Raw genomic sequence first — 13600 nt, 5'->3', positions numbered from 1 at the left:
GCAAAATCATATATAAACCAATGTGATATACAACAATATACTCCAATAATGAAATAAAGGAAGAGTGTATGAAATCAAAGTAAATAAAAAGTCCATATATATAATGCCATAATACCATATATATGTGACAAAACAAGATAAATATATTTTCAAAGGTGCAGGAATCAAACAGATGCTATTTCAAATAATAGGTGCAGACTCCCACCACCTTGTGGATTCCCCCCTTACCCAGCGGATGAAGGTAAGTGCAAAATAATATCCAAAAAGACTCTTCCAAGGAAACAAAACTGCAAAACCTGTGCTCTCAACTTCCAGTGAAAAAAGCAAAATCAGCCTCTTACCAGAAAAAAGGTCTATGTACGCTTGTGACTCTCCTTGGTTGGGGGAGGTTCTCTTTCCCCTTAACAGCAGATATGTAGACCATTTTATTTATACATACAGTAGCATTTATTTTCGTATGCGCTGATTTACACATGGCATTATACACATTTCTTTGAACTTCATGAAACCTGCCATCTACTGTTCTGGCAGTGGTAATTTTTATAATTGTAACGAGTAACTATGCAGCACAAAAAAAAAATATTGGAGTAGAAGTATTGAAATCATCGAAAAAATGTAGTGAAGTAAAAGTGGAAGTAGGAGAAAAAAATTATACTCCGGGAAAGTACAGATACCACCTTTCGGTACTTAAGTACAGTAGTGAAGTAGTTCTACTTAGTTACTATACATCTCTGATAGTCAGAGTTGTATAAAGTACTCGAAACCCATACTTGAGTAAAAGTACAAGTGCTCGATCAAAAAGTGACTTGAGTAGAAGTGGAAGTGCTCGATCAAAAAGTGACTTGAGTAGAAGTACTAAAGTATTCAACATTTTTTGTACTTAAGTATTGCAAGTAGTTTTTTTAAAAACTTTTGCTACTCAAGTACTGAAAGTAAAAGTACAAGTACTGTGTTATGTAGTTATTAAAGAAAGAAGTCAAAAGTTTGAACATCATATTGTTTTTTATTATTTCAAATGCAGCTTTTATTTATACATACAGTAGCTTTTATTTTCGTATGCGCTGATAATACACATGTTTTGAGCTTCATGAAACCTGCCATCTACTGTTCTGGCAGTGGTAATTTTTATAATAGTAACGAGTAACTATGCAGCACAAAAAAAAAATATCGGAGTAGAAGTATTGAAATCATCGAAAAAATGTAGTGAAGTAAAAGTGGAAGTAGGAGAAAAAAATTCTACTCCAGGAAAGTACAGATACCGCCTTTCGGTATTTAAGTACAGTAGTGAAGTAGTTCTACTTAGTTACTATACATCTCTGATAGTGCCCCATTGCTTGTGCCAGTGGCATGTATTATGCATGATACCTCCCAACTATCCCGGTACCATCTTGCATTTTGGAGTAAGTGCCGGGGTCCCGCGGATGTGGACTGGAGTCCCAGAGCCCAGTGCCGGAACAAGTTCTTACCTTACAGTGCAGTAACAACTTGAAGACAGGAGTCCACTCAGTGGGAGCATCCTCACTGCAGCTGGTAAGGATTTCTGACAAAAGGACATTTCAGCATCTCCCTCCCCCCTATTCTTTCCAGTCATTGGTTGCCAGGACCACCGGCATCCTGGCAACCGATGACATGCTTTGCACTGTGGAGGAAACTACCTCTATGCAGAGCGGCTCTCCCTCCCAGCTCCGAACCCCCCCCCCCCCACCACGATTCCTGGCTTTAAGTTGTTCCTGCATTGTAAGGTAAGAGCGGGCCTGGGATAAAGGGCAGACAGATTCCCTGGGGGCAGAGTTCACATGGGAGAAGGAGGGGGGGGGGGGCATTGCATGGTAGAGGTGGTAGCAACCCCTCTTTTCCCCGCATGCAGTCCTGAAGCACCCCCAGTCCCATGCGCAGCACAAGTAATAGCAGGATCCGGTAGAGCTGTTCTGTGAGCACTCAATAAGCCCTCCGGCTAAGGCTACACTGAAGTTCAGCTGGTCATTTTCCGTGCGTTGTAATGAGATGCCTAATGTGAAGGCGGGAGGTGGGCTGACTGCATAGAAATGGCTGGGGGTCTGTATTGCTATGGTGTCTGCATTGGGGTAGAACTTTGTGGCATTATTGCAGTGATACAGTTACCTCTTCTGCATGCAGACTCTATAGTACTACAGCCTCCTAGCCCCATCAATGTAGTCACCTTGGGAATGGAAAACTGCAGGGAGAGGAGGGAGATCTGACACCAACAATGAGGAGATCTGACACCAACAATGAGTAGATCTGACAACAACAATGAGGTGATCTGACACCAACAATGAGGAGATCTGACACCAACAATGAGGAGATCTGACACCAACAATGAGGTGATCCGACACCAACAATGAGGAGATCTGACACCAACAATGAGGAGATATGACACCAACAATGAGTAGATCTGACACCAACAATGAGGAGATCTGACACCAACAATGAGGAGATATGACACCAACAATGAGTAGATCTGACACCAACAATGAGGAGATCTGACACCAACAATGAGTAGATCTGACACCAACAATGAGGAGATCTGACACCAACAATGAGGAGATATGACACCAACAATGAGTAGATCTGACACCAACAATGAGGAGATCTGACACCAACAATGAGTAGATCTGACACCAACAATGAGGTGATCCGACACCAACAATGAGGAGATCTGACACCAACAATGAGGAGATATGACACCAACAATGAGTAGATCTGACACCAACAATGAGGAGATCTGACCCCAACAATGAGGAGATCTGACAAACACTACACAATCGAATTATACAATTCGCTTTAGATCTGCCAAGAACTATATAGTGTAAGGGTCACATTACATTGTTTTGGTAAATGTAAAGGTGATTGTACAATGATATTGTGAAGTGTGTGGCCACCATAAGCCCCTGTTGGCGAGAAGCACATTGAAGAAATAGGAGAGGGTCTGTTCCTACAGTCTGGGTTTGTGAGTTTGATTTTCACCTTAAATGTTATGGTGTGTTGGATTTGGCTTGAATAAAAAGGTATCAATCCTATTCTCCGTCATCCTATCCTACAGCCAGCCCACTGGCCTCTGCTCTCCCAGGTATGGAGCTGTAGACCTGGTGCCCAGCTTCAGAGTGATGAGCTGACAGCCACAGTACAGTAATACCTTGGTTTGCGAGTATAATTCGTTCCAGCAGCATGCTTGTAATCCAAAGCACTCATATATTAAAGCAAATTTTCCCATAAGAAATAATGGAAACTCAGATGATTTGTTCCACAACTATTTTTTAAATCCAAAAGGTGTTTATTAAAAACAAAAAAAAACAAAAAACAGAGAAGGGAAGGGAACGGGTGAAAACATTCACAGCAATGACAATCGGGTACATACATACATGTTGAAAAATACCGCACCCTCGCAGGGGTCACATCTCCTGGTGAGAAGACAAAAACAGGAATAATTACAGTAGTGTTAAGATAATAGAAATGGCCGAACCTACCTAGGCCGATATAAACATAAACCAAAGCAGCAATGTATCAGGATAAACAGGGTTCGGCATAAGCGCAGGAAGAAACCTCCCCACAGCAACCGTGTGAAAGTGACACCCCCCGAGAGCACCACGCCCACGTGGCCATCATACCCATATCAGAATCCAAGGGATAGAGAGATACCGGGAACAGGTCTCCACCACAGTAAAGGAACGGAGGAGCCCAGTTCCCAGAAGGACAACAAGAGAGGGAGGGAGAAAAAAAAAAGGGGGGGGAATGGGTCGAACAGAGAGAAGGAGAAAAAGAAAGGGGAATACAGGAAGGGAAGAAAGAGGAAGAAAGGGAAAATAGGAGTTCAGGTGAGAAAGACCCCATTACAGCCAGGATGTCTACCAACAAACTAAGCCTGCAGAATACGATACATAAGCAGCTGTGCAGGTGCTAGTCCCGGGCAATCCAACCAGTCCTGCCAGATTTTATAAAACTTTGTGGCTGCATTACGATGGCGATACGCTAGCTGTTCTCTTAGCAGAATATAATTGACTCGTGCCACCCACTGTGCCAATGTAGGAATCGTTGGACTCATCCAATAGTTAGCAATCAGTTTCCTGGCCAAGTATAATAGCCTATGCACCATTATATATGCACCAGGGGTAAACGGTTCCGGGTCTAGTATGCCCAACAGACACACCAGAGGGTCAACCGGTATAGGTGCATGGGCAACTTGTGAAATGCATTGTGTGACCTGAGTCCAATACCTAACCAACTTCGGGCAGCGCCACAGCAGATGTATGAAATCTCCCCTGTGGGAATCACATTTAGGGCAAAGAGGCGTATCCCGCCTACCCCACTTATGCAGGAGGACTGGGGTACGATACGTCCTATGGAGTATAAAGAGCTGGGAAAGATTGTGGGAAGCCGACAGAGACACCGAGGGAAGGGCCTCTAAGGCCTGATCCCACTGATCTCCGCCAATATCCCCCAGATCCATTTCCCATGCCGCTCTACACCGCAAGGAGGCCGGGTCCTGTATACACGAGAGAAGCCATTGGTACCTAAGGGAGATCAGTCCCCGTTTATCTTGAGCCCTAATCACTGAGTTCACAATCGTCTGGTCCGCCTGTCGCATGGGGGACAGTCGCTGCTGGGTCTGAAGGGCATGGCGCAGTTGGAGGTAGCGATAGAAGTGTTGGCGAGGGAGATTAAATTCAGACTGAAGGCGGTCAAAAGGCTTAAGCACAGAGCCCTCAAACAGTTGGGCAAAGTACCTTATACCCCTGTCCCGCCACCCCAGAGAGTCTTGCAACCTAGCGACCTCTGGAAAGGCCGGGTTGTCCCATAGTGGCGTAAAATCAAAAAATCCGTCCGAGTGTGACAACACACGCAGTTCCCGCCACAGGCGACGCAACAGGGTCGCCGTGGGAGCACGGAACGGCAATGAGGGAAGATCCATCTCCAAAAGGGACGCCGCTGAGAGAGGTAGCCTGTAGTTAGTCAGAAGCAGGGACTGTGGGTCCGTCGAGGACTGATCCCCCCACCCCGCCAAGTGCTGCAACTGAGCTGCAAGAAAGTACATCCGCGGATGGGGTACTGCCAATCCACCCTTATCCTTGGGGTACTGAAGGGTAGACAATTTAATACGGGGCTGCTGCCTCCGCCAGACAAGGTCACGAAACTGGGACTCCACCCGCTTAAACCAGGACACTGGGATCCACATTGGAGAATTATGAAAGATATACAATAGCTGGGGGGCCCAAATCATTTTAATTAAGTTCACTCTGCCAACCACCGAAAGTGGCAGCTTACTCCAGCTCTTACCCTTAGTACGTTGCTTGTCTAAAAGAGGCAGCAGGTTCAAACGCAGGTACTGAGCCGGATCCGGGGAGACCATCACCCCCAAATACCTAAAAGTGTCTGCCACACGCAGACGACCCAGGGCCGGTAGAGAGGGATTAGGTATGGGGTCAAGAGGCATTAGTATGGACTTATCCCAATTAATAGAAAAACCTGAAAATGAGCCAAATTGTGCTATCAGAACCATAAGCGAATTAAGGGAACCCTCAGTGTCACCCAAATACAGAAGGGTATCGTCCGCATATAGGGACACCTTCTCCTCCAGGTCACCCCTCCGGAAACCCACCACAGCCGGGGAACACCTAATGAGGGCCGCCAACGGCTCTATCGCCAGCGCAAACAGCAGGGGGGACAGAGGGCACCCCTGCCTAGTGCCCCTGTAGAGGGGGAACGGGGAAGATAGTTCCCCATTCACCCTGACTCGCGCCCTAGGTGCTGAATATAACGCCTTAACCCAACCAATGAAGTCATCGCCCAGGCCAAAGCGAGAGAGGACCTCCCACAGATAAGGCCACTCGACACTATCAAATGCCTTGGCCGCGTCCAAGGACAATATGGCTCTATTACCCGGGTTATCAACTGGAATTTGTAAATTGAGATAAAGCCGCCGTATATTAATCGCCGTGGACCTGCCCGGAATAAATCCAGACTGGTCTGGGTGAATGATGGAGGTAATGACCTTCGAAAGCCGGTTAGCAAGAATACGTGCGAAAAGTTTTATATCAGTGGTCAACAGGGAGATCGGTCGGTATGAGTCGGGGTATCTAGGGTCCTTCCCTGGCTTGGGCAAGACAATAATAATGGCTTCACTCATGGAATCCGGGAGGACCCCCGTCCGCATAATATCCTGCATAGTGGAGAGGAGAGCCGGCAGAAGGACTCGCCCATACCTAGAGTATACCTCAACCGGAAGGCCATCCGCTCCCGGTGCCTTATTATTAGGTGCCTGCCCCAACGCATCTGTCAGTTCAGACATTGTAATCGGAGCACTAAGGGACTGACTATCCTGCCGCCGAAGCTGAGGCAGGGAGCACCCGTCCAAAAAGGAGGACAGGGCCGCCCCCCGGCCCCCGCACCGGGACTGATACAGATCAGCATAAAACTGCCTAAAGCCCTCAAGCACCTGAGGAGTGGAGGAGACCACCTCCCCGGAGGGAGAGACAATCTCCGTCACCGAGCCAGGATCCTGTTGAGACCTGGCTACCATAGCCAGCATGTGCCCAGTGTTCTCGCCCTCCTCAAAGTACGTTTGTTGCAGGAAATATCGTTTCTTCTCAGCCGCTGAAAATACCACTGAGTTATACAAAGCCTGCGCCTCCAGCCAGGCCTTCTGCGCAGAGGGAGAGGGCGAGGCTATCATAGCCTCCTCCCTACGCTTCATGTCATCACGAACCGTTTCCTCCCACTGCGCAGAATTACGTTTAACCATAGTAATCCCTTTGATGATTTGACCACGCAAAAAGGCCTTAAGGGCATCCCACACCACCGCAGGGGAGGCAGAACCCCTATTAACAGCCAGGAAGTCTTCCAAGGCCGGCGCAATCGGATCCGGCTCAGGGAACAACATCAGCCAGAACGGGTTCACCCGCCACAGCCCACGAGTCCCCGAGCCCGGAACCGAAAACCTAACCCAAAGCGGGGAATGATCGGACACCAGGCGAGGTTCGTACGCCGAGTCAGTCACCCGGGGCCTCATAGAGTCATTCCCCAGGGCCAAATCGATGCGTGACAGTCCTCCATGAGTGGCCGAATAGCAGGAATAACATTTAGTGGAGGCCTGCCTGTCCCTCCAAACGTCTCTGAGGCCCAATTCCGTCAAAAACTTAGCAAACGCCGTAGGGCGTGAAATAGGGGCGGGCCCGTGATAGGAGGGGTGGAATTTGTCAAGTGCCGGGTCAAGATAATTATTGTAATCCCCCACGGCCAACACTGGGGTATCGGAGTGGGGCGCCATAAATTGTGCCAATAGACGGAGAACCTCGTGGGAGAAGGGTGGAGGGACATAGACAGCAGCCAAAATACACAGAAAACCATTAAGTTTGCATAATAAAAAAACATATCTCCCCAGATCGTCCACCCTGCTGCGCAGGCACACAAAAGCCACCTCCCTGGACACCAACATGCTCACCCCCCGCGAATACGAGGAGTGAACAGAATGGTATTGAACAGGATATGCCCGAGAGCGTAGCAAATGCGTGGAAGTGCGCACCAGGTGGGTCTCCTGTAAACAGACAATAGTGGGCTTAAGCTTCCTAAGATATGCAAATACCGCTTTACGCTTAACCCCATCCGCCAGGCCCCGAACATTCCAGGACAAGATTAATGCATTAAGCTGTGAGAGCTCCATGAGTTAACAAAAACACAATATAAATGTAACAGCAGAAGTCCCCCAAACCACCCGACATACCACTCCCCACCGCCAACCATAGTTCGCCAGAACAGAGTCTCCGGGAGCGTGCGCACTGAGTGCGTAGGTAAGTAGAGAGGGAAATGCAGTCCACGCCAGCCATCTGCAGCCGGAAGAGTCCTAGGCCTGAGAGGTCTCACCTGAAAAAGAACATGAGGTAGGGAAGGGGGGAAAAGCAGCAGTGCAAAAAACAAAGTCAAAGGGGCCAACAGGGCCCAGTAGTAAACCATTCTCCGTTCCACGGAGTCAGCATGTCCCCGCAGGACAACAGGATAGGGGCACAGTATGCAAAGGAACCGCATACAATCAATCCGGGGGGAAACACGACAGTCTCGCTCGGCCGAGCGGTGATCCCAAATGTAATACCCCTATTGGGGGGTAAAAAACACCAACTGTAGAAAAAAAAGAAAACTTGGAAACGGACAGTCAGTGCTCCGCATCATAGACTGAAACTCAAAGCCAGTAAAGGATAACAGCGTCCCCAAACTCAGGGGGGTGCCTGCCGGGCTAGATGACGTTCCTCCCTATCCAGCCAGTTCACAGCGGCCTGGGGGTTGTCAAAGAATTGGGTCGAGCCATTCGCCACCACCTTCAATTTGGCAGGATAAAGCATGAAATATGGCACATTCAGCTTACGCAGCCTCTTCTTAACATCCAGAAATTTAGCTCTCCTGCGTTGCACTTCAGCAGAAAAATCAGGGTACAGAGAGACCCTGGCATTATCTATAGAGAGATCAGCAGTGGTTATTGCTTTATTCAGGATGACATCGCGGTCCTTGTAATTGAGCAGCTTGAATAGAAGGGGTCTGGGGGGGGCTCCCGGCGGAGGAGGTCTAGCAGGGATCCTGTGGGCCCGCTCCACGGCAAACATAGGGGAAAAGGAATCCTTGCCAAAGGTTGTCAGCAGCCATGCTTCAATAAAATCCACAGGGTGTTTCCCCTCCGCCTTTTCAGGGATTCCCACTGCCCTCACATTATTCCTACGCAAGCGGTTTTCCATGTCCTCCAATCTGGCTGCATTAGCTGTAGTAATAGAGTGGAGAAACTGAACATCCCGCTGTAATGGTTGCCACTCATCTTCTATAGTACTAACCCGGCCCTCCAATGCAGCTGTGCGATCCCGCAGCTTCTGCATGTCCTGGCGTACTAGGGACAGTTCCAGTTTCATGCCCTGAACTTCACCAGCCAATCTAGCGATGTTAGCGTTGCCAGTGGTGACCGCTGAAAGGATATCCCGCAGGGTGGGCTCCGAGTCAAGGGCCACGGAAGGGGAGGTAGGCCTCAACTGCAGCGCCGCTCCCGCCTCAGGGGGGGCCAAAGGCCCAGAGTCCAGCGACAGGAGAGGGCCAGCATCTCCCAAGTCCCCCGAGGTCATATCCACATCCCCCACATCAGCCTGACAGAGAGGGGGAGCGAGGTCTTTACCTGGAGGCTTCGCGAACAGGCGCTGTGCGGCCTCCTTCTGCTTCTCCTTTGCCGAGCGGGTCGCGGCGCCGCCATCTTGGCCGCCAGGGTCCGCCGCCGAGCGGGACTTCGTGCCGCGGGAGGACATCCGTCCGGATGGAAATGGTGGCCCGGCTGGCAAGCAGAGGATGTGGAGAGGTGATCCTGAAAGTTGCAGGTGAATCGGGCACAGGATGGCTAAGATCAGCAGGAGAATAGCAGGATACCAGCGGAGCTACTGTGGGACACGTCCGCTCACATCACTCGTCGGCCACGCCCCCCCCCCACAACTATTTAACGGTGTAAATAAAGATATGCTGCTATCCTATCTAAAGTACAGTACTGTACAGTATAAGCATGCCATCCCCTCTGTTAAATAACATTATGTGTCCCTGTGTGTGTACTGTATATAAAAGATGCTGATTTCTACTGTATCAGAGCGTCTTCCGGTGCTTACGTGACTCCTCGGCTCTCTGTTCCTCTCCTCCCCGGATGACGTCAGCGGGAGCACTCAACCCCGACATTTTACTCCCTCACTGATACATATTCTGGCCACTTTGCCAGCCTACTGACAGCACATTGCTCTCTGCATACCTCCCAACCATCCCAGAATGGGTGGAATTGTCCCCAGGACCGGTGCTTCCACTAGGCAAACTAGGCAGCCGCCTAGGGCGCATTGCAACCTAGGGACGCAGCCATGAGTCGGCACTCTCTGTCCATCATGAATGATCCTTGTGAGCTGAGGGGAGGGGGCGGCAGTGGGGGAGGAAGAATGGACAGAGGAAGATGCCAGGTGTCTGGGGCAGTGGCTGAACTACCAGGCCCTGGCTTTCCACCACTGTTGGGGGGGGGGGGCAAGAGGCAGGAAGGGAGCCCACAGGAGTGCTGCCTGCATGATGATTCTCTTTGGCTGGAGCTGAGTGGTGTAAACCCTGGGCAGGAAGTGACTCTCTGCACTGAGCTGGTGGGCAGCCGTTCATTTCCCTGGGTCGGTATTAAGCAGGGAGCAAAGGAGAGCTGAACTTGACTCCAAGCTTGGCACTGGAGGGCGGCACCTTTACTGGAGCAGAAATGACGAGGCACCGGAATGGTCTGAGGAGGTTGGGAACTAGGGACGTGTGGAGTTCTCTGACTGCTGCTTCTCCCTTCCCCAGGAGCCGGTTGGAGCTGTGGTGAGCACTGTGGTCCAGAAGAGGAGCATCCTAGGAGAAGGAATCAGCAGGATCAAGGTGAAGGAGGGCAGAGTGCGGGCCACTTTCTTCATACCGCCCAGTGAGTGTCCCCAGAACAGGGGATCAGGGTCCCTGGGTGTGACATGGAGATTCCCTGGTGTGAAAGGGAATCAGGGTCACTAGGTGTGCCATGGGGGATAGGGGTCACTGAGTGTAACAGGGTTTCAGGGTCACCAGGTGTGCCATGAGGAATTGGGGTCCCTAGGTGTGCCATGGGGGATTGAGGTCCCCAGGTGTGACATGGAGGAACATCAGGGCCCCCAGGTGTGACATGGAAAAACATCAGGGTCTCTGGGTATGACATGGAGGAACATCAGGTGCCCCTGGTGTGACATGGAGGAATATGGGGGTCACTGGGTATGACAGCATAACATAGAGGAGCCATCAGATCGGGGTCACTGGGTATGACATAGAGGAGTTTTTAACCCCTTCCCTTTTTATTTTATTTTTTTGGGGGCGGGGGTACAAGTAGCTGGTCTTGCCTAGGGCGTAAAATAGTCTAGCACTGGCCCTGATTGTCCCAAGATTTCATTGAAATTTCGTGAGTCCCTCAGATCCAGGCTAAAACCAGGAGCACAGTGCTGGAAGGAGTTCTGGCATTGGCTTCACTAATCCCCCCACTCTGATCTGGATCTGACCCCTCTGCAGTGCAGCTGGCTCTCCTTTTCTCTCGTTCACTGACTGCAGGGAATCTACAGTGTCTGGAACCCAGCGATACCCTCTCCCCCTCCACCACCTCTTTAATTTCTGCCCTCTGCATGTCTCCCCCACTGCTCCAATCCCCCTGTGTGCCCCCTAATGCAGCATTGGTGGCTCTCCTCCTCACCCTCCTGCCAGCTGCAGCTGCTGTGTGACACAGGAGGATTGGGTTCAGGATGAAGAGCAGAGGGGCCAGTAAATATGTTATATTTTTCAGCCCCTTCCTGTTCTGAATGAATACATCGAGTGACTGGTACTGATCACTCCTGTGTTCATTCATAACTGCGTTTACTATGCTTAAGTTTGTGAATGAACAAAAGCCTTTGTAAAGAGCATTCTATTCATTAACTGTCCAGTGCAGCCAAGGCTGCAGAGAAAGAGACTAAGGAATCTCTGTCCCCAGTCCAGTGTTGGGGTAGTTACTCAAAAAATGTAACTAGTTACTAGTTACTTCTGTAAATTGTAATGAGATTACTTTACTAGTTACTTCATTTGCAAAGTAACTTCACTACTTATTACTTTACTTTTGAAAAATAATATGAACAAATTCCAATGCGCATATTTATTTGTAGTGCACAAAAAACAATACAATATTTATTGTTATATATATATGACCACAGCGTGCCTCCTTTCAATGCCAGAGTGACCACAGCGTGCCCCCTTTCAATGCCAGAGTGACCACAGTGTGCCCCCTTTCAATGCCAGACTGACCACAGCGTGCCTCTTTTCAATGCCAAATTGACCACAGCGTGCCCCCTTTCAATGCCAGAGTGACCACAGCGTGTCCCCTTTCAATGCCAGAGTGACCACAGCGTGCCCCCTTTCAATGCCAGAGTGACCACAGCGTGCCTCCTTTTAATGCAGACTGACTATCGTGCCCCCTTTCAATGCCAGAGTGACCACAGCGTGCCTCTTTTTAATGCAGACTGACTATCGTGCCCCCTTTCAATGCCAGAGTGACCACAGTGTGCCCCCTTTCAATGCCAGACTGACCACAGCGTGCCTCTTTTCAATGCCAGATTGACCACAGCGTGCCCCCTTTCAATGCAGAGTGACCATCGTGCCCCCTTTCAATGCCAGAGTGATCACAGCATGCCCCCTTTCAATGCCAGAGTGACCACAGTGTGCCTCCTTTTAATGCAGACTGACTATCGTGCCCCCTTTCAATGCCAGAGTGACCACAGCGTGCCCCCTTTCAATGCCAGAGTGACCACAGCGTGCCCCCAGATTGACCACAGCATGCCCCCAGATTGACCACAGCATGCCCACTTTCAATGCCAGAGTGACCACAGCGTGCCCCCTTTCAATGCCAGACTGACCACAGTGTGCCCCCTTTCAATGCCAGAGTGACCACAGCGTGCCTCCTTTCAATGCAGACTGACCATCGTGCCCCCTTTCAATGCCAGAGTGACCACAGCGTGCCCCCTTTCAATGCCAGAGTGACCACAGCGTGCCCCCAGATTGACCACAGCATGCCCCCAGATTGACCACAGCATGCCCACTTTCAATGCCAGAGTGACCACAGCGTGCCCCCTTTCAATGCCAGACTGACCACAGTGTGCCCCCTTTCAATGCCAGAGTGACCACAGCGTGCCCCCTTTCAATGCCAGAGTGACCACAGCGTGCCCCCAGATTGACCACAGCATGCCCCCAGATTGACCACAGCATGCCCACTTTCAATGCCAGAGTGACCACAGCGTGCCCCCTTTCAATGCCAGACTGACCACAGTGTGCCCCCTTTCAATGCCAGAGTGACCACAGCGTGCCTCCTTTCAATGCAGACTGACCATCGTGCCCCCTTTCAATGCCAGAGTGACCACAGCGTGCCCCCTTTCAATGCCAGAGTGACCACAGCGTGCCCCCAGATTGACCACAGCATGCCCCCAGATTGACCACAGCATGCCCCCTTTCAATGCCAGAGTGACCACAGCGTGCCTCCTTTCAATGCAGACTGACCATCGTGCCCCCTTTCAATGCCAGACTGACCACAGTGTTCCCCCTTTCAATGCCAGATTGACCACAGCGTGCCCCCAGATTGACCACAGCGTGCCCCCTTTCAATGCCATAGTGCATTAATGATCATCCTTGTTATAATGATCACAGCACAGCAGGGGCTCTTTGGCTCTGTCACAGTGTCATGTGGCTGTTAAGTACTGACTTTGTTATGGCTATACTAGGTGCTTCAGAATCAGACTAACACTGTACGTCCATAACAAAGTCACCTAGTACCCAACAGCCACGTGACACAGACCCATACCGTCCATAAGGGACCTGCTGTGCTGTGATTATTAATAATGTAAATGTTAGCGCACAGTGGGGAAGGAGTCTGCGGACTTTACCTTCCTTTCAGTTGTCTGTCACTGACTGCCGCTCGCCTGTGCACCGTCCGCCACCGCCGCTACTGAGATTGCTGATCTGTGTCCTCTCAGCCACGAGCCACCTCACAGAAACTTCTCCCTCACTCCGGCACCTGCGGAGGGAGAGGAGAATC

This window comes from Pelophylax lessonae (assembly GCF_965119305.1).
Source record: "Pelophylax lessonae genome assembly, chromosome: 5".
Classification (NCBI taxonomy): Eukaryota; Metazoa; Chordata; class Amphibia; order Anura; family Ranidae; genus Pelophylax; species Pelophylax lessonae.
Note: the sequence above shows the minus strand (reverse complement) of the source record.